The sequence below is a fragment of the Monomorium pharaonis genome, chromosome 9 (assembly GCF_013373865.1).
Source record: "Monomorium pharaonis isolate MP-MQ-018 chromosome 9, ASM1337386v2, whole genome shotgun sequence".
NCBI lineage: Eukaryota > Metazoa > Arthropoda > Insecta > Hymenoptera > Formicidae > Monomorium > Monomorium pharaonis.
The window spans coordinates 9,970,668-9,993,604 of record NC_050475.1 but is presented as its reverse complement, the minus strand read 5'-3'; the positions used below and the strand labels follow the sequence as shown (position 1 = coordinate 9,993,604).

At 31.4% G+C, this 22,937-nt stretch overlaps 1 protein-coding gene and 1 long non-coding RNA gene across 3 annotated transcripts in view; both read left to right on the top strand.

The window, feature by feature from the left end:
* Positions 1-22,937, top strand: part of LOC105830877 (zinc finger protein 423 homolog) — a 368,687-nt gene that overhangs the window by 74,909 nt on the left and 270,841 nt on the right. The gene's annotated exons all lie outside the window — the stretch shown is intronic.
* LOC118647421 lies at positions 5,307-13,152 on the top strand. The gene is made up of 2 exons (XR_004964694.1): positions 5,307-6,567; positions 7,376-13,152. It is a non-coding gene; the product is annotated as an uncharacterized LOC118647421 (long non-coding RNA).

Below are 22,937 nucleotides of genomic sequence, written 5' to 3'. Positions count from 1 at the left end.
GTAAATAGGCACTTATAGGCACCTGATCTTTACGTATTTACATAGTCTTAGGTATACACTTTTGTAAAATGTAAGGTGTGGAACTAACAAATATTAACATTTTTTTATAACCCTTAATAAATGTCATATATCCATATGATTAAAATGACCAATAAAGAAAAATGATATATAAAGATAAAAAAATGAATATCTGTATAAAATTGTGCAAGATAATAACTTTATATAGTAATACAAAGTTGATATTATAATTTATTTTAAAAAAGAAACATATTTGTATAAGTATCTTAGAATTGAATCGGATGGCGCATTATGGTACAATTACGCAAACGTGCGAATAATTTTATTTCGACAGACTGTAGATTTTTATCTGTTAACTACGATGCAATTTACAATATAGAAAAGAAAAATAGAAGTATTCTACTAAACAATTTAGATGATAACGTATTAAAATTCACACTTTCATTTTTTAATACTTATGTCCCGCAATTTACATTGTTCGCCCCACTGTGCGGCCCAGCCTTGGTTGCCTTTTACCGTCTTCTTTCTTTCTGTCCTCCGATTCATTTTGTTTCTGACATTAACATGTTATCATCTCTTTTCAGAGATTTTCACCCGGCATGGAGCACAATTTCCTTGGCAGCCGTGAGTTTATCCGCCAAGCCTTTTTAAATCAAAGATACTTCTGTATCGGCGTTGGAGGCTACGCTAGTCTCGATTCCAGATTCGACAGTTGCTCAAGATGCCAAACCTTTTAAGTTATGGTGGCAATTTTGTCTACAGAGACGGTTCAGCTGCTTCTCTTCTCCAATTTCATTATTCCTTGATTTTTTATCCAATTCTCTATCCCAAGTGGGATCATATTCCACGCGAATACACCCTTAGGAAAAGGCTTAAATTACTTTAGATAAACTTTTTACATACCTTAAATTACTTAAAAATTACCTTAAAATTTCTTCAGTAAACTTTTAGATTTGTAAGGTAATTTTGAAATCTTTAACCTCATTTAAAGAGTAAATTTTCCTAAGGACATACACGAATACATACAGATCAGTTGTTTCTCTGCTCTCCTCTGACGAGGTTGGATCTCACCCTTTAGTGAAGTTATACCCTCATGAAAGTCTTTTGCTCGAAGTCGTATCTAAAAAATTAGTAACGCTTTTGGCTCTTACTACCGCGCAGAGGTTTCAGACTCTCGCATCCATGCAGCTTTCTAATGTCTCTTTTTCGAATTCGTTAATTATTAAAGTTCCAGCGAAACTTAAGACTTCCAGGATCAGAAAATCTCAGCCGTTACTTATTTTTAAGCCATTTGTTGTTAAGCCAGAACTATGCGTTTTTACCTTATCGAAATACTACGTCGAGCTCACTCGAGAGCTTTGATAAGATAGTTGACTCATTTTTTATTTCTTTTCGTTCCCCCTATAACGCAGTTTCTGTTCAAACTTTAGGTCGTTGGGTTAAAGCTGAGCTTAATGCCTCAATTTTTTCAACTCATTCTGGCACGCCTCGACATCTCTCGCGGCTAGTAGGGGTGTTAGTTTAGATGAAATTCGGCGTACGGCCGGTTGGAGTAGGTCTTCTGAAGTTCTCGCGCGATTCTATAATCGGCCAATAGTCGAAGCCTCTTCTTTTCAATCTACAATTCTCAATATAGTTTATGTTGTTTAACACAATTTGCTATTGTCGATTATCGGAGATACTCTCAAACCTATAAATTGTTTTTAATATTGGATTTAAAAGTTTAGTTCATTAACTTTTTATTAAACAAATCTGTGCTTTAAATATCTACAATACATCCATCCGGACGAGACGTAGCATAATTGAGAAATTGAACGAACTTACCGTGAAGTTCGATTACAATTATGCTGTCTCGTCCGGATGGACAAACCCTCCGCTTCCTAGGAACAGATTTGTTGGCTTTGAATTAATGAAGGACCCTGGATACGTAAGCGCGAGCGCGGCATACGCGGCGTGTGCGCCATACACGCCACCTTCAGTTTTTTATTAATAATATTATAATGTTTTTATAATATCTTTAAATATACCTGTTGAGGATAGTGCAGCGGAACGCTACTACAATACATCCATCCGGACGAGACAGCATAATTGTAATCGAACTTCACGGTAAGTTCGTTCAATTTCTCAATTTTATTTGTATGACTAGCTTCAATTGAAACATCGCTTTTGTTATCATAAACATCATTTTCAGTACCATCTTTATTACACATCTGATATGTATCTTCAGTACGCAATTGAACGTTAAGATTTTTTTCATTTGCAATATCTTCATTTCCAGTCTTATAAGTAGGATAGTTTTTGATACTTTCCTTTTCATAATCCACACTTTGTACATGTCTTCGATCATTTGATTGAGAGTTTAATTGATTTGACGAAAAATATTCTGTCAATTTCGGAAGTTTACTTTTGAAAATTTTCTTTCTTTTCTCAACTTCCTTTTTTAAGCTCCACTCTCAAATCTTCTCGACATTTTGAAATTTTACATATAAAATTGTCACACAACTCACAATTGCTTATTACTCGATCGATTATATTAATAATATTTGTCGTATAAAAGAAATAAAACTCAGAATAATTTGCACTGCACACTTCTCGCTTGAGCGAATATACTACTATTAAAACCAAAGAATCTCATATGGTCTCTTCTCTAGGAATCAAAACGAGCATCAACTAGCACAGTGATACATATTAAGTCACATATAGCGCTGTTACTAGCGACATGTGCTAACACATGCATAGAGCTATCGCGCTTTTCGTTTGTTGGAATAATACTGTTTTAAGACGTAATTTGCTTCTAATAATCGTTTCATTAAAATTTTGCATATAAAAAGGAAATCTATTAAGGATAATAACGGCTTATTGATAATAAGAAATTTGAAATGCTACAGAGTTAAAAAGTCTGTGTTTTTTGTAATTAGATGTAACATATATAATTTTTAGTAAAAGTAAATATTTTTTACGTTATTTACAAACTATTTTGTGCAATGAGTATTGTTGTAGTTAATATAATTCAATACATAAAGTGTGATTATTCAATTTTTACACGTTTATATATTTTCTTCGGTAGATTGTTTTATTTTTAACAGAAAATTTATGTTTATGCGATGGATTTCTTAAAATAAAAATACGTCCCAAACTACGTATAATATAGGCCACATAGCTCATTTTGTATTTCAAATCATTGACAAATACGGCGCAATTATGCTTGCAGAGTATTCATTAATGATCTCATTAGTCTCTCTGAACGCAACATTTTCGTTTATCTAAAGACATGAAAAAGAGAATAAACTGTATGAATCGGACACGTCTGTTGTCATTTAAAAAAAATAACAATAAGTTGACAGTTTAATATCAACTACTTCATTAAGGGCCAGTTTCATAAACGTTGGTTAACTGCTAACAGGAGGTTAATAGATTTTCTGTCTTTCCTTAGATAATAATATAAAGAAAGATAGATAGTCGATTAATGTTCCGTTAGCAGTTAACCAACATTTGTGAAACAGACCCTAAAACTAGAAGTATACAGTTGTTTAAAATTATTATTTAATACAATACAAGTATGCCCTTCGAGAAAAAAAATTATAACAAAATCTTTTAAAGAATCTTGCATCATCGTTAAAAAAATATTTTCAGTTATTTGAAAAACATTCTTGAATAGTTCGGGTGAGGCCCTCTAACAAACGAGGTCCGGGGCTATAGTCCTCCTCAGCTCTCCTCAGCTCTCCTCTTAATCCGGGCCTAATGACGACCAACAAGGTGTAAAAATCGTCGATTTTTCTACATTTTTCCTAAATTTCTCCTAAATGAATCCTTTCTCGAAAACTGTTTTATGCACGGACTATTATCAGTTTATGAATTTATTTATTAGTATATATCAATGGACAAATTTATAAAGTTATTAGGCAGTAAATTTAAAATAGTAGAAATTGTTGGTTATTAAGTTTTATTGATGCTATATGTAATTAGGTATTTTTCTTAGTTTTTATGTTTCAATAACTGAATAACTAAATAAAAATTATAACCTTAATAAAATATTATATATATAAATTGTTGTGAGTGTGATGCACTCACACAAAGAATGTCGCAAGCGATAAGGGTGTCAAGTGACACCTTGCGCGTGCACCATCGCCCGGCCTACATACCGGGCGTCGCACCGGGCAATGCACCCGGTTGCTTAATAAACAACACCCAAAATCTTCTGATTTTGGGATGGAATCTGCGTAGCTAGCAATTGCTGGCTAAGCAAAAGCACTGACCGCGAAAGTACTCTCCTCAGTTATACGTCACAAATTGGTGTATATAAACACCGATGTAAAGATAACGAGTGGACTCAATCGAATAGCGTACAGTGACGAATGTATGTCGCTCGACATTTCATATTTGTCACGGGTATTACGAATCGAATCAGTGTAACTCACTTGTAATGAAGAAAGAGTAATATATAGTGTTATTCCACAATTGGTTTTACCTCTCGTGGACCCTGACCCTAGGATTTACGGCAGCGATCCCTAAAATACCATGTCTCTGAATAAGGGGCACAACAAAATGCATATTTCTAATTTTATAAATTATTCAAAAAAATTATTTTTATCGGTGTCGCTAATTCTTCCATAGCTTTTGATATTTTTCTCCAATGTTCATTATTCTCACGATTTACAATACATTATTTTTACTCATTTTTATCAATTGTTTAGAAACCTAATAATATCTCAACTGTAATTATATCTTCCAGTGATTTCAGTTTGCGAACCAAATACGTTTCCACCTCTCCGTCTTATCGAGAGAGTGAGACGGAGGGTAAACAAAAAAAGTTAAATATTAAACCGTCTCTTTTGTTGCTAGAGCATCTATCCCTTTTTTGTTTATTCTCCGTTTCACTCTTTCGAAAAAACGGAAAAGTGAAAGCGTGTTCGGCTTGCGAGCTGAAATCACTGAAAGATATAATTACAGTTGAGATATTATTAGGTTTCCAAACAATTGATGATAAAAATGAGTGAGAATGATGTATTGTAAATCGTGAGCATAATGAACATTGGAAAAAAGTATCAAAAGTTATGGAAGAATTAGTGACACTCGATAAAAATAATTTTTTTTTAATAATTTATAAAATTAGAAATATGCATTTATATATATATAATATTTTATTAAGGTTATAATTTTTATTTAGTTATTCAATTATTGAAACATAAAAAACTAAGAAAAATACTTAATTATACACATATAGCAGCAATAAAATTTAATAACCAACAATTTTTACTATTTTAAATTTACTGCCTAATACCTTTATAAATTTGTCCATTGATATATACTAATAAATACATTCATAAACTGATAATAATCCGTGCATAAAACAATTTTCGAGAAAGAATTCATGGAGAAATTTAGGAAAAATATAGAAAAATCGACGATTTTTACACCTCTCTGGTCGCCATATTGAAATCCGCCATCTTAAAAATTGTGTATTTGATTGAAAATGAACTGCGAATATCAATCCCATTATTTTCAGTAATAATAAGTCGTTAATTGTCCGCAATTTACGAATTATTGTGGAAAAAATACGATAATTCGTAAATTTTTTCGATTTAGCCGCTATTTTTCAATGGAAATGACAATTTTGACAAATTTTGAAAATCTACCGTTAAAGTACAAATATTTTATGCACCGATGGTTGCAAAAAGAGTTGGAGTTTTATATTATTTTAATGTGAAAAAAAATATTGAAAAAAAAGTTTTTGTAATTTTTTCGTATTTTTTTATTTAAAACCCGCCGTAACTTTTTGGGACTTTTTTTGCACAACTTTTATTGAAGGATTCTGAAAGAGCATAAAATTTTATATAAGAAATAATACTCTTCAAATTTTGTATAGACCTATAACGTTGCAAATAAAGTCGCTAAAAATTAGGTTGAAAATGCGTACGCTTGGGCATTAATGAGTTATATTGTCTTAAGATGTCAATAATCAATTACAAAGCCATATTAGCATCTTGAGACATTACTTAAATTGATCTTAAATATAACACCCGATTATGAATACCAGCCTAACTGCTCTTTTTATTATTTTACTTTTTTTATTTTTATGCATAGCTAGATTTTCTTTCTTTTTCATTTATGTTATTTTGCTAAAATTGTATTACAGAATTACAAAGCCATTTTAAACTAAGTACATAATAAATATAGGTCAAAGTAACTGCTAGGATATTAGTGCTGAAGTTATGTTTCACTTTCGAATCCTCAAAGTTTGTCATTCAACTCGGCGGAACGTAATGTGAGTGGCATACACTTTCGTGTTCTCTTTTTCGACAAATTGTTATGTTTGAAGTTAGGTGTTTTAATAACTTTAAAGAACAATATCCAATCGTTGTGAAGTATTTGCATGTAAGAAGAAATGCTTCTTGAGAGTTGCAAATTCTTTTATTCACAGTACGGTATTTATTTTTCTTCTTTCTCATATCTCAATACATTTTCTGGACATGAATTAATTCATTAAACAATTTCGGCAAACTGTGAAACGCAATAACGCATTTACTACTCTGATTTATTTAAGGGGAGGTAATAATTGATGCGCGGCACACTTACAAGGGAACCTCGCGAACTCGAAAATTCTGATTTTAATGAAACTTGGCATAAATGTAGAGGGGGTAAATACATGAATTTAGAAATTTTTTGTAGCTGCCCAAAAACGGTTTAAAGGGGTGAAACCACCCTTCAAATATTGAGACATTTTTCGTTTTCTCGATATATCTCGTAAACTAAACAAAATATTAAAAAATGTCTTATACAAAAGTTTTACAATAAAAGTACTTCTATCTAACTACAGTAATTAAATTAAAAAAAATTTTTTTTAACAATTTTTTTTAAATTTCTGGAAAAAAAATTTTTTTCAAAATTTTATTCATGTAGTTAGATAGAGATGTTGTTACCATAAAACTTTTGTATAAAACATTTTTTGATATCTCCAATACTTTTCGAGATATATCGGACAAAGCAAAAATCTGCTCTACACTATGCACTGAAAAAAGCATGAGAGAATGCGATAGCACCGCGACGGAGAGCGTTAAAAAATATTTTAAAGAAATTTTTTATTAAGGTTTATTTATGATCTCGCGCTGCGCGTTCACTTGGCGCGAGACACTACCGTGTTTCTTGATATTGAATATAATATGAGATACTAAAAATATAATAAAATAAAATAATATAAATAATATTTTGTATAATATAATAATATGTAATAACATATTACATATTACATATTATACAACCGTTTTTGGGCAGCTACGATAAATTTCTAAATTTATGTATTTACCCCCTCTACATTTATGCCAAGTTTCATTAAAATCAGAATTTTCGAGTTCGCGAGGTTCCCTTGTTAGTAAGAATTTCTAACGCCTGTGACATGCTATCTAACCATGCGATTGTTATTCCGCTGAGACGTACCTTAAACATGTATAAACGTATTGATATAAAATTTATTAGTCGCAAATAATATTTACCCGTTTATAAATAAAATTATGTAAGAGAGAGGTTGTAAAATATTTTAATAAGAAGGATATTTTAATAAGAGGGATGTTTGAATGAATATGCAGGACACAGGATAGATTTTTTTATACTTTATACAGAAAATTAATTTAAAACAGAATTAATAATTATTTGACCTTACTGGCCAGATTTATTTAATCAGTAAGACACTACGTTTCGACTCTAAATTTGGGTCCTTATCAAGTGCGAAAAGTCACCATAAATAAGAAAATTAATGTTTCTTATACAATAAAAAAAAAAAAAATAAAATAAAATAAAAGACATAAGATACCTCTAGTCAATATGACCATCATGTATCCAATTTGGCTTACCGTCCGTTTCTAAATAGTTACAAGTTACATTATAAGGAATTTCATAGATAATGCTAATATATCCCCTAGAAAGTCAATACGATGTGTTTATGTTAGTTAGCCGGTCAATATTTGTTTTTTATATATTTATTTATTCACTATTTGCTTTGACACTTTGACACTTTGACATCGTGCATATCGACTACATTATTTTCTCGAAGATATCAGTCCGCTTGCTACCGTACGGCCATTAAGACATACTAAACCTACTGACTTGTTTTCGCGAAAATTCGCATATTTTATTTTAATTTATTTCCTTTTTTTTTGTTGTTTTTAATTTGTGATTAATCAATTTGACTCATGACAATTTGTGACCCGCCGACACGTAAGTTAACTGTTTTACTTCAACTTCACCCACGGTTCGATTTTAGTTTAATTACTTTGTCATTTTTTCTTTGCGAATTTACTTACAGTATTATGCCTGCACACATCATCATAGTATGGTCCGTGCACGATGTCAAATATAACTAAATTTATTCTCACAACTTCTATGTAGACCAAGGTACTCATTTATATTCTTATATTATTTTATACGCCCACGACTATTGCTTTCGCCCTGCGTCCCTGACACTGATGTAATTGTTGTAGAGTTCACTTGATAAGGACCTGAACCAAGGGTCGAAACGTCGTGTAATTATTAATTGTTTAATAAACTGGCCAGTCGGGTCGACGTAAAGAGATTTTATTTATTTATTCATTGGCGAAATATCTTCCAATTAATATTTGTTTTCTACAGCTTGTAATCACATTTTATTCAAATTGTGCTCATCTAAATCTAAAATTTCAGAAGTAAGTTTTTGCTTTGTATAACTATTATGTAGCTGTTATAAATATCCAAAATTCAAATTATAGTAGGTTTTTATTTATGCTTTTTATTTATTTTTATTACAATGTTTTATTTATAACTAAAGAAAGACAACTCTTTGTAAGATGAAATTATTATATTATAGCTTGGGACATTACACAATATAACTCGTTACTATACAAAAAAAAATTCTGTGTCTTTATTTAATTTTTTTTTCATCAACAATTTTTTTCATCAAAGAATTGGGAAATTCTTTGAAGACAATTTGAATACAAACCAAAACATCCACTTTTACAAATAATTATTTATACAAATAATTACTTGTAAAAGTGGATGTTTTAGTTCGTATGAGCATCCATTTTCATAGTTGGCGCATTTTCTTCATATTATTACTTTTGTAGAGAAAATAAACTTTTTGTTCTTTTTTTTTTGAGAAAAAACAATTTTATTAAAATTTCATTTGTAGTGCACATTTGTAATGCCAAATTAAAATTATTTTGTATAAAAATAAATTTTTGAGGGCGTTTCATGCGCGTGTATACTTGGCGCTTTTTTATACCTTTTTAAAAAAGGTAATTTTGTAGGGATTTCACTTATTTTGTAGTATCAGATATCTCGCTTCTTTTAATTAATTAATTAATTAATTCGAAGCCATTTGATAATACAGAAAAAAAAAAGTAATACAGCCAATAACATGTGATTGCGAGCTGCCAACTACATAAAATACTCAATACAATAATATTTGCTATTAATGCAAGTACAATGTTGATACTGCAATAGCATATATTATTGTATTGAGTATATCTGTAATTGGCAGCCCGCAATAACATATCTTATTGAATATATTACTTTTTTTTTCAGTGTACTAGTGCTTATTTCAAGTTCGCATCTCTAACCGTTCCGTTCTCGAGATATACGTGATACAAGGTTTAATTAATTAATTAATTCGAAGACATCTGATAATTCTAGTGTTTATTCCAAGTTCGTATCCCCAACCATTCTCGAGATATACATGTTACAAGATTTAATTAATTAATTAATTAATTAATTTTAGATAAGCATTGACTCTCTAAAGTGTTCCAATGATACTATTGCTTATCCCAAGTTCACATCTCCAACCGTTCTCAAGATTTGCATGTTTTAAAATTTAATTAATTAATTAATAATTAATTAAATTTTAATTACGTAATTAATCCGAAAACATCTAATAATACTAGTGCTTATCTCAAGTTCATATCTCCAACCGTTCTCGAGATATACATGTTACAAGGTTTAATTAATTAATTAATTAATTAATTAATAATTCAAAGACATCTGATAATACTAGTACTTATCTTAAGTTCTCTAACCGTTCCCGAGATATGTATATGCATGATACAAGGTGTACATCTGATTGTACAGCCATCTGACGGCACAAAAAGTAAACGTACAAATACCCACCACTTGGCCAGGCGACGACGATAATAACGGCGACGACTACGACGTTTTTTAATCAAATTTATTCGTGAGCAAAAAATTTTAGTCGCGAAATTTCCGCTCGTAAATCACGTAGAGGAAAAAAAACACTTTTATTGTATAAATCGGATGCGAACTATCCATTAAGCCTATTGAGAAATCCATCGGTTCAGTCGTTATTGAGAATCCGATAACTACAGATTTTGGCAAACGACGTCTCGCGTAAAAGAAACACGGTGATGCCTCGTGCTGTGCGTACACTTGGCGCGAGGCACTACCGTGCCTCTTGATCTACGCATAAATTTTCGAGTTTGTTGCCTTTTTTTTATTTTGTTCCTTATTTTTAGTTTATATCTTACATTTTATACACATATAAAAACATATCTGTTGCATTTTTTACTTGAACTCTTTTTTTTTTAAATGTAATTCATTATACATTATAGTATTATATTTATAATAAATTATTATATTAAATTGTACATTATTTTGGCGAAAATAGATGGTGTCAAAACTGCTTTGAAACATTGTTGGATGATACATAAGTCTGTAATTATGTTTAGAGGATATATCAATATAATATATAATGCAGATTTATCTTTGCCTATATCATGTTATTATTTTTGTTTTTTTTATTTTTGTTTTTTTGTTTTAAATTCTGGAAAAGAATTTCTAAATCTATAAAAGAAATATATACGAAATCTCATCAATGATGTGCACGAATGACTCTACATTATCGACCTCGATCAAGTTTGAGAGGCAGTCCAGCATCCCCTTAAACAATGATATAGAATTATGCTAATATATATAGTCATCTAAATGTGCTGGTTACTTTCGAGATTTCCATATCGACAAAATTCCTCGATAAATTGATTGTGACTGTAGTGTTAACCTTCACGTAATATATATGCTTGCGACAAAAGGAAGAAGTTATGTGTAAATGTACGTATTAAGCAATTTTATTTTGTCTATAATTATGCTACAATATATTTGAGTGCGTTTCACTTAACGCTTGCAACGCTCGCAACCATTATTTGTCCCTGTTTAATATTTGATAAACGACAAGGATGACATAATTCCGCGGTCGTTGCAGGCTTATAATCTTAATTAAGGTTCTTTTTATTTAAGTTTATTTAACAATAAATAACAATCTGTTTGACCTAACAATTTATTTTATATAAGCGATCCCTACTGAGTTTGAATTTTATTTATATAATTTTTTAACACTATGTTTTAAAATACTGTGACTTTTTAAAATAAAATCAAATTTTTACTTTTATTTTTGTAGTGATCAGATCTTCTTTTCAACTCATTATGCAGTGTTGCTACATTTCTATAAATAATATGTAATATGGTAAATATTTAATAACTTTGAATATAAAATCTAATAAACAACACTTTGATAAATATAATTGTTAAGTTTCAATTTAATATATTAATCATTAACAGATTTACTAGATAAAATGTGGGCGGCTATATTACCATCTCCTCTCTCTCTCTCTCTCTCTCTCTCTCGCTCTCTTTCTTTCTCTCTCTTTCTATACATATGTATTATATATATGAGACATTCTCTGTGAAACGGACACTCATCTCTGCCCAAAATATATTTTAGTTTTAAAAAATCTGCAAGTACGTAAATTATAGTTGGAAACGTCAATATTTAAATGTCGTTTGGCACTTTTAAAAAAATTTAACATGGCGATATCAATATGGCGTCATATTGGAACTAAAATCACTGATTTGCCCACATAATATTCGATCAAGATATTAAAAAATAATATTTTGACTAATGAGTATCTAAAAGTTTTCAAGGGCGTGTTTTCAGCCCTGAAAACCTCTAAACGTCCTTTTTGAAGGCTTTATATCGTGTCTTGACATTTTGATCAAATATCCTGTTCGTAAATGAGAGAATATGGTCTCAATTTGATACCGCCATGTTGAATTTTTCAAAAAGTGCCAGATGGCATTTAAAAATAGACGTTTCCAACTATAATTTACGCACTTACTGATTTTTAAATACTGAAACATATTCTGGACGGATGTTCGTTTCACAGAGAAAACCTCATATATATACATATATGTAGAGGAAAGAAGGAGGTTATAAATCACTATTTTGTTTTATTTAAATAACTCAATAAAAGTTTGTGTGACACAATTCTTGTTGGTACAAGTTTGTTATTCATAGAGTTTAACCAATTATAAACAAATTTAAAAAAAGAACCAAGGCCAGTAATCGAGCGTAAACACAGATATTAAATTATATGATTTAATATACGATTCAAAATTTTGGAGACGTTTCATGCTTTACAAAGACTTTCTCAACTCCTTAATTATAATAAGATAAATTACATAGTAACAATATAACAACCTGATTCTACCATTTTTTGTACATCTATTAGTAGTGTCACAAAGAATTACAATAAAAAAATAATACTCATATATGTAAATACAACGTGTAGCTTAATATATTAACCCCAAGTCTATCGTGACTCCCCAAAAATTATACAAATTGCGTTTTAAATAATATAAACAGAATTAATAATGAGCCACATCAAATTGAAAGCGTGACATAAGTCGCTGAGAATGTAATTAATGTCGGAAATACAATAAAAAGTTAATGTGTTGAACAAATAAAAACTCCAAGCGTTGAATTTTCGATTGCAAATAGAAGAAAGATGCGTGTCCTCAGAATTGACAAATAAAGAAGAATCGGTTTCAATTTTTGTCTATCAGTTATTTTTATAAAGTCATCTTAAGGTATAATTAATATAAGTGGTTATAAATCTGTAAAATTGAAAAAACCCCACTCATATCAGTAAGGAGTATGTCAAATCTGAACTTAAACCTTCTTTGTTAAAAAAGACAAACTTACATTCAACTATAAGGTACAGCACTATTGCTCTCACATTAACATTTTTACTAATCATGTTATAAGCAGAAGTTTTTTGGATATACCATACATAACGAACATAATTAATAATTTACTGAAAAGGGAAAAAAAGATTGTGGTTATAAATTTTGTAGGGGGATATGGAACATTATCAATAAATATTCTCAAAAGTATTTTTACTTCTAAAAATGAAAAGTAATGCTTTTTAGTTGATCTTACATATCAGTATCAGAAAAGTAACAATATCTTGTACATAGTATCACATAAAAGAATCAAAGTATAAGTATAAAAACTCTTGGCTTTTGCGATTTTACGTATTATGAAGATACTATAAACTGTTATAACAAACAATATTAGCTAAGTATCGTAAAAATATTGTAAAAAATATTACGAGGGAAAAGATTATGGGACTCAGACTTGCGACAATCGCAAGGGTCCATAACCCTGAACGTAAGCAGTATAATCGTACACGTTAAATGCATGCACACATTACGTTAAATATTAAATTCAATTACGTTATTTAAAAGCTATATTTAAACCCCTCAAATTACAGTAATGTTAAAAAATTAATACTCGATATATCTCAAAATGAGATAAAGTATAGACGCCTATAAAACTTTCGACTACTTACAATACTAAAATGCAGCTTTTATGACAATAAAACAAACACTAATGACCAGCGGCAATCTTATAATGTCTAAACAATATGTAAAGAAGTAATTTGGACAGTTATTCCCAGAACACAACACAAAATATATGAGACATTGCAAATTCCATAACCTCACATCTAGTTCATAATCATCTTCTCTCCTCTATACATATATAGAATTTAAAACAAATAAAAAAGTAAGTCTTATTTAGCTGTATGCATTTTACCTTAGATAATTGTATAGGAAAAGTATAAAAAACTGTAAATAAATAAAACATAGATGCATGTTTTGCGAATTGACAGATAATACGTGCTCACTTCTAAAAGTTAATGCAAACATAACATCTTGACTCACGAAAGATTACTAATGACTTTACAATAACCTTCCAGTAACATGAAGAAAACAAGTAAACGTCCTCGAATCTAGATATTATTGTCCCATGAAATATCCGAGGGCTTGATCTCTCCGTAAAGATATAGGACTGCTCCTCAAACTTGATCGGGATCGATAATGTAGAGTCATTCATGCACATCATTAATGAGATATCGTATATATTTCTTTTATAAATTTGGAAATTTGTTTTCAGAATTAAAGTACACGTATTAATATAAATCTGTGAATTGGATTTTATATCAAAAACGAAAAAAATTTCTTTCATATTACTCTACTTATCCCGTCGATTATTCAATTAAATTATATGCTAGTGATTTTCCATTTCTTCCTTTCTTTTCTTTTTTATGATTACGTATGAATGCAATTAGCGGTCATGGATACTCTTAGCGCTGGAATATCTTTTTATAAAACACTTAATTTTGACTTGTTTTCCATATGGATTTTGGAATATTAAGATGTGGAAGTAAAATTTTGTGATTAATTTACAGTAGATTTAGCAGTTGTCTAGATTTAAAGTTTATAATCCTAAATTACATAAAAGAATTTTCTTTTGTAATGTATAATTAAAATTAAAGTCGTGGTATAATATGGAGTTTATTTTTTATTAAAATTTAACCAAATTATTTTATAATATAAAAACTTTAAAGAATTTTATTGCATTTCTAATAAATTTTATTGAAAATATTGTATAAGTAATATGTATAATACAGTAAATGTTAGTAATTTGTAGTAAAAAGATGTTATGAGTGACACACTCATAACGATAAGGTGTCAGTAACACAATGACGTAAGTCGGTCAGCTGCAGTCAGCATCGAGCGCATCGCGCGAGGTTTCGCGCAATCCGTTCAACAATTAGCGCAATGCTCCTTAGACAGTACTTGCTGTCTAAGCAATAATTTGGAATACTGACCAATTTACGCCCTCACGCAATCCTCCCCTTCTTTCGATCCAACTACCGAATTATCGGATATATAAACCGGCGAAAGAAGGTGAGGAGCGGGTCAATCCGAAGTAGACAAACTAAGACAACACATGACACTCTGCTTTGCGGGGTCGTGTATCGCCGAGATAACTTATTGTAAATACACAACCACGATACTTTGCTTTGCGGGGTCATGGACAACGAGCTCATAGACGCGACACTCTGCCTTGCGGGGTCGCGATCTACTCACTGTAGACGAATACAAGAATAAAAGTGTTCAATACAAATAACGGTGTAAGCGACGAAATATTCCTCGCGAGATCTCTGGCAGCGATCCCAAATCATACTCACAACGAGGGGTACAACAAAGATAATAATCGTAAAAATAGTAAAAAATAATAAAATTCTTTGAATACATTATCCTATGACTATTATTTTAAAAATAAATCTTAAGAAAAAAATTTTTCCGTATATTTTTAATTGATGAAAATGTAAATATCATAATAATCGTTTTTTATGAATCCAATTTATATCTGATGATCGATTAATATATATAAGCCTCTTATCTCTAATTTATCTTTCTCTTTTTCTTTCTCTGTCTCTCTCGTCTTCACGAATCATCGGCGAAAAATAATGCGAGCTAAATTGATGCGAAAAACTTTAGCAGTGCTTGCCGCTGTGGAAATTGTCGGACGGATAAGCGAAAAGTTGCCGAGCCACTCTTGTGACAGATTGAAATCTCTGACATTAAGAAAATGGGGATCTCGAATTCCAATGGGGAAAACCGGCAATTCCTCGAACCCTATGGTGGGTGACGGCTTGGTGCGGTGTGGCAGTCAAAGACCGGCGGGAGTTGATGGGGATCGGTGGTATTGGTCGACAGAGAAGATTTTAACATCTCTCGAAATCCCCCCCCCCTCTCTCTCTCTCTCTCTCTCTGGTGAATTGTCTCGTTGAATATTGTAATAATTGTTGTGACAGATTCGAATAGCTGGAAAAGTAGAAATATGAACAGGAAAACATTTTGTTCACTTACAAATAAAGCATATTTATTGTCTAGAAAGTATTTTTCTAATTATTTATGTACAATTTTATCTACAGAAAGGGGAAACTATTTTAAGAAACATACCATCTTGATTAAAGAAAGAGAAAATATAGAATATATTATAAAAGGAAGATTGTGTGTGCCAAGTGAAATAAAATGATTCGATGCATTTTGTGCATGTTTCTGATTTATAATAATAAGGTGTACAATGTAAAATAATCAACGTAAAATAATCGCATTGAGCAGTCTTGATCTTGATTCCCCTCTGGGAAGCTGGAAAGTCCTGTAGAGCTGGTACATCTGCGACCAAGCGTTGGTTGTGAAGGAGGCAAAGAGGGCGGCAGGGAGAAGGGAAGGGGAGTTCGGGAGGGTATATTCTGAGGGTGCGGCAGGGGATTAGGAGAGAAGAGGGTATATTATGGGGAATGCCAGAGAAATCCCAAGGGACTCTAACAGCAGCCCCGTGCGCATGCGTCGAGCTGATTAGTTCTCCTCTACTCCCTGCTCTCCGTCCTCTCCCTCTTTCGCGTTCCCGAGTGCTGGTAGCACCAGAGGAGAGCACGAAGTTCTCGGGACCTGGCCCCGCTGCCTCTTTGCGCCCACCTACCCTCTTCTCCTCATCGTTGGTTTTCTCTCTCTGCCTTTCTCTCTTTCTCTTTCTCTCTCTCTCTCTCTTTCTCTCTCTCTTTCTCTTTCTCTCTCTCTCTTCCTGCTTCTTTACTTTCTCGCGATTCCACCTTTCCCCCCCCCCCCGTTGTATCTTTCAGTTTCTCTTCTCTTCGCGGTGCCTTCGCCTTTTTACGTTGCGTCTTATATTCCCGATACCGGCACTCACTAATAAAACTCTCTTACTTTCTCTTTTCCCTTCCTCATATCTGTCTTTTCGCACAGCAGCCTCATTCCTGTCCCATTCGTTCTTTTTTCCATTTCACCCTTTTCTCTCTAAAACGTTTCTTCTTTTCCTCTTCATTGGATTTTCCACGTTTTACGTCTAGTGTCTTATATTTCCGATACAGTATCTAGTAATGAAGTCGTATTTCGCGAACCTACAAACCTTTGTAGGTTCCCCAAAACATTTTGAGAAATCGCACTTCTATGATCGCTTTATGTAAGGTCACAATTGTTTCGTTGAGTTGACGATAAGTAATTCACAAATCATGCACGAATTGACAAAATACAGAATAATTTTCCGCTTTTTAATATCTTTTATTCGAAAGCGCTTACATGAAAATACTTAACATCGCTTAGAAATATTTATATTTTAAATATTATTTATGATATGTTATATATGTAAATTGATATAATAATAGATGTAAAGAAGAGATAAATCTAATTGAAAAAAAAAGAAAAACAACCATGCATTAAAGTTTATAATTTTTCAATATATAACACGAAAAAATTAAATCAATCGACAGAATTCAAAATGAGATAACAATTTTCATAATATAACATTATTTATGATACATAAATATGTATCATTTACTAAGAAAAACAAACTAAATTTTCCGAACTTAATTAAATTTCTTCAGCACAAATATTTATGCATTTATAAGTTAAATATATAAATAACTAAATTGAAGAAAATTAATTATAATTGAAAATTTAGCCTAATTAATAATTTTTTTAGTGCATACACGTAAATACAAATTTCTAAATTAGAACTCTGAATATTCGGGACACATTAGTTTTTATTTCGTCAATAGAAATAATTAGATTAGCCATGTTTACAATCAAAATCAAAAGCTATTGACCGTCTAACATACGATCACCTTTTTTAGCCTCGTCGAACATTCACAACATAGCAAATTTTCGTGTCAAGCAGATAAAAGTCACGAGTCTCAACTGATTCCTGATCCAGAAGCAAGAAGCACTAGCTTTACGTACAATGGTGCTTTCTCGACATGACTGTACTTGGCGATATAAGGGTGTCCCAGGTGACGAGCTGCCTCGGGCCGTGGCGCAGCTCCTACGTATCCCTCGGGACCGACTCCAAGTCTCTCTCTTTCTCTCTCTCTCTCTCTCTCTCTCTCTCTCTCTCTCTCTCTCTCTCTTTCTCTCTCCCTCTCTTCCTCTCTCCTTTGCCTCACTCATTCTCGTTGTTACCCTTCGTTCCTGGCCTGCGCACGTCCTACTCTGCCACGAACGACGAATTCTCTCCGCATACCTGTATTGTACCTAATACGGACATCTCTTTTCTAGTTGTGTGTGTGTGTGTGTGTGTGTGTGTGTGTGTGTGTGTGTGTGTGTGTGTGTGTGTGTGTGTGTGTGTGTGTGTGTGTGTATCGTACGGATGCAGTGTATGCACGCGCGTAGCGAAGGTGCTCGAACACACGCGGATAATCTGTCTTCTTTTCCCGGTTGTATCCTGCGGTATTGTACGCCTGGTACCGGGAGAGTATTTTCGCAGACGCGTGCGTGAAATGTACCAATACGGCAGCGTTCGGTGGTGCTGATAAACACGGAAAATATGACACAGTCATCTCATTATAAACTCGCCCTCTCGACTTCGCCACTTTCTGCCCCGTACATAATACGATTGCATCATCGCACGATAAAGCTCTCTGCAAGTGCGGTCGCGTTTGCGATTGCGAGAATCGGCTTGTTGTGCGGCACGTTTATATGCAATATTTTTATGAATCAATCTTGTTGGGAAAGGGTCTTAGGAGATTTTATCAATTAAAGCAAGAATTTCAGAGTTGCTAAAAGTAACTTTCTAAATTATGTAAAATACTTAAATGATCAGTAAAAAATAAATGAAATTGATAAAAATATATTGACTTTTAGTGGTATACTTGTAATTTATCAAAGAGTGAAATACATTGATCTTTCAGTAATAATACACTAATTCTGATTCAAAATTACTAAAATATAGAGATACTCATTAATTATCATAACTATAATATACCGCTGTAAATCAGTAATAATATACTGATTGCATTAAAAAGTACTTTATTATACAATATTAAATATTATAATAATTTCTTGTATTGAGAAAAAAATAAATATATAAAAAGAATGATTTTATCTGAAAATTAAAGTATTTAAAAATTTTGCTAGATATAATTCTGAAAATAAAAGCTGCAAAAAGTTTTGAAAACCTAGTAATTGGATTGAGCATCTGATATAATTATTTTCCAGCAATTATTTTCAGATTTAATTAAATTTTTAGATATTAATAAAACTAATTTTATTTGCACATCTTGTTGTAATTTTTACATTCAAATTTAAGACATTTATTACAAGGTACAATCCATAACTATGCACTTTCTGAAACTAGTTTTTGATAGAACTTGATCTGGCTCGAAAGAGTATACGAATGGATTTTCTTCGCAGAGCATTATTTTTCTGATAAATCGCTTCCATTGTGCAAAAAGGCTTTCCGGGAAGCGTTCCCAAGTGAAACGGTATTATGAAGTGACACTTTGGTTGCGCTTTAAATTGAACAATCCGCGGCGCCGCAGTTTAAGTGGCTGAAATGATGAACTTTTCTTTCGAGCGCGAGATTAGTGCGACATTCCGAAGATTAGTTTAACTACAATCGTAGCTTCTCGCCGGTGATGGATAACCGACAAAGAATTGCGGAAATGCTACTTGTTATTTTTGTCGTGCGAGAAAAGGGTAAAAATCGCAAAAAAGAATTTGACTGATAACTATTGGACTAATAACACAGTCACACAAAAAAAAGAAGTGGTTGGTCCGGCGGACTAGACTAGTCAATCCTTATGTATTTCGACCCGCTGAATCCGAATCTAAAGTCAGAATTGCAAAGTTAGCTCGCATTTTCTAACCTCAAAAAAAAATTTTTTTTTAGTGTTGGTCCGGCGGACCAGACTAGTCTATCCTTATGTATTTTGACCCGCTGAATCCAAATCCAAAGTCAGAATTGCTGAATTAGCTCATTTTTTCCTAACCTCAAAAAAAATTTTTTTTAGGTTAGGAAATGCGAGCTAACTTTTCAATTCTGACCTTGGATTCGGATTCAGCGGGTTAAAATACATAAGGATTGACTAGTCTGGCCCACCGGACCAATATTTAAAAAAAAATTTTTTTTTGGTTAAAAAATGCGAGCTAACTTTGCAATTCTGATCTTAGATTCGGATTCAGCGGGTCGAAATACATAAGGATTGACTAGTCTAGTCCGCCGGACCAACCACTTTTTTTTTGTGTGCCTGTGTAATTTGTGGCACTCATTGAGGTTCTTCAGTTTTTCCTCAATAAAACTTATTGTTAGTAACTCGAGGAGATAAAAGGTATCTCAAGGCTATACTAACGATCCTTCTCTTATAATTTTCTCCTGTATATTTAAGATCTTATCATGTTGCTTTTTGATAAAAAAAAATTACCTACTAGAATAAAGTTCTCAAAATATTTTTTATCACTTGTCATTGCAATTTGTCTTACAATTTAAAAATTAACTGCCCACATAGCACAGAATATTACGGTAACATCACAGAAATATTGTTCTCCCATTACAATATTACAGTGAAATATAGTACAAATATCGCAGAAATATTACAAAAATATTACTACAATATTAAAATGTCCGTCGAAATGGATCACAGTAATATAATGGTGATATATTACGAATGTATTACTGTAATATTTACGTAGTATTTCTGTAATATTGCGAAATTTAGGTTCGTATTCTAAGCTCACAATTATCGCTAAATGTATCTTTAAATCAGCTTAATGTAAGATGACATCTTATTGGCTAATTGGCACATTTAAACGTGCATTTAGCGATAAATGTGAGTTCAGAATACGGACCTTAGTGTTTTGGATACTCATTCGACATTTATAAAAAATATCACCTCAAAGACAAGAAATTTACACTAAAAATTCTACACCATTTTCAAACAAAAACATCTAAATAAAAAAATATTTTTACTAGACAGTTTTAACACATTCATAAAATATTTTGACAACTGTTTCATTAAATAAATAAACAGCAAAAAATGAATGTATAGTATTAGAATTTAGTCATATTTGTTTACGGCTATTAATTCATTAATTGTCAAGAAAAAAATTTAGTTTTTACAGTATTTTACAAGTATTGAAACTGCCAAAGTGTTTTATCATCTAGATATCTTTTATTTAAAAATAGCATGGATAAATTTATAGTGTAATTTTTTTGCTTCTAAAGTCACATTTCCAAATTATGTTTAATTCTGTATTTATAGTTAATTTATAATATAACGTGTAAACGTACTCATTAATAACATTTTAACATTAGGTTGAGTTTAGAAATAGCTAGAGTAAGCTTTAAACTAAGCCGTAAGAAATTAATCAATCACCATCAATTATTTTTTTCATTTTTGTCTGTGATTTATCAATTTCTTACGGCTTAAAGCATACTAACACTTATTATAAACCCTGACTTAATTTAATGTGAGTTATATCAACTTTAACGTATTGCTATTTAAAATGTAATATCGCTATAATATAACTTAATATTTAATGTTATTTATAAACGTGTAATATGTCAATAATATTTCTGTAATATTTTACTGTAATACGTAAATTGTTAATATATTGTAATTTTGCTGCGATATTACTGTAATATTCCGTGCTATGTGGGTGATTATGCTGAAAAAAGAAAAAGTTATTAACTTGACTATTTTTTTAACTTAATTACATTTTTTTCAGTTTAAATTATATATTCAACTCTTAGGGGGATGCTGAACCTGTCCTGTTTTACTCATTATTTTGATTATTTTTGATTACGAATTATGAAAACTTGTTTCATGCACGGTCATTATGCGACACACCAATAGTCGAAATTAAGCCTTCGGCACACGATACGATTTTTCATGCTAGATCGCATACGAGGCATCTTAATACGTGTCCTGATTGGCTCGGGTGATTATGTCATCAATCGTAAGCCAATGAGGATACATAGTAAGACGCCTCATATACGATCTAGCATGAAAAATCGTGTGCCAAAGGCTTTACCTTACGGATACAAATATACTGATGGTGTCTATTATTTCCGACTGAATTAACCGGATCAAAAGTCCTTGGCGGTGTGGCAACTATAATTCCATTTTCTAGCGAGAAGAGAACCGCACACTCACATTTTATTCCGTCGGCAATTTCGACGGTCACATCAATAATATAGGCTGAGACGGACAATTAAAAACGTATCAACCATCTGAGCGCTTCAAATTTGAGTGCCAGATGAATTAAAACGTCCTGAAAAATATAGATTTTGATCATTACACTAAATTCATATTTACATGTGAAAAAGGTTAACTTTAGTAATGCAAAAATTTTAAACATGGATATTTAAATCTTGACAATTCCTAAAACTATAAATTATAGCACACATATATTTGTTTAATTTATGTACTTCTTATATTTTTGAATTCATGTTATAATTAATAATTTTTAATTTTTTATAAAATTTAGCTATTTTTACAATATTTTAATATATATTTTTGCGGAAAAAATAATCACAAGCAAGTTTTAAATTACATTAAAAATCACAAATTTTGAATTAAACTATATATAATCAATTTAAGATTCTAAAAAAGATGTTAACTTGACTAAATTTTTTAGATTGATTTAATTCTTTTACAACAATTTAAGTATTTATATATTTAATTTAAATACATAAAATACTTGAATTTCAGTTTCGGTGCATGATTATCTAAAAAATAAACAATATTCTTCTTAATGTATTACGAGCTACTTATCCCTCACATCCATTAGATTTTTTTATAAAAAGAGAGATAGTTAATAAGAAATAATAATAATATATGTATAACAAGACATATATGCATGATTCACGCGATAATAGAATTAAGCATATCTCGTTAATGAGGCAAATATAAATTATGGGGTCAGCTTACCATAATAATTTGCATTGTCACGTG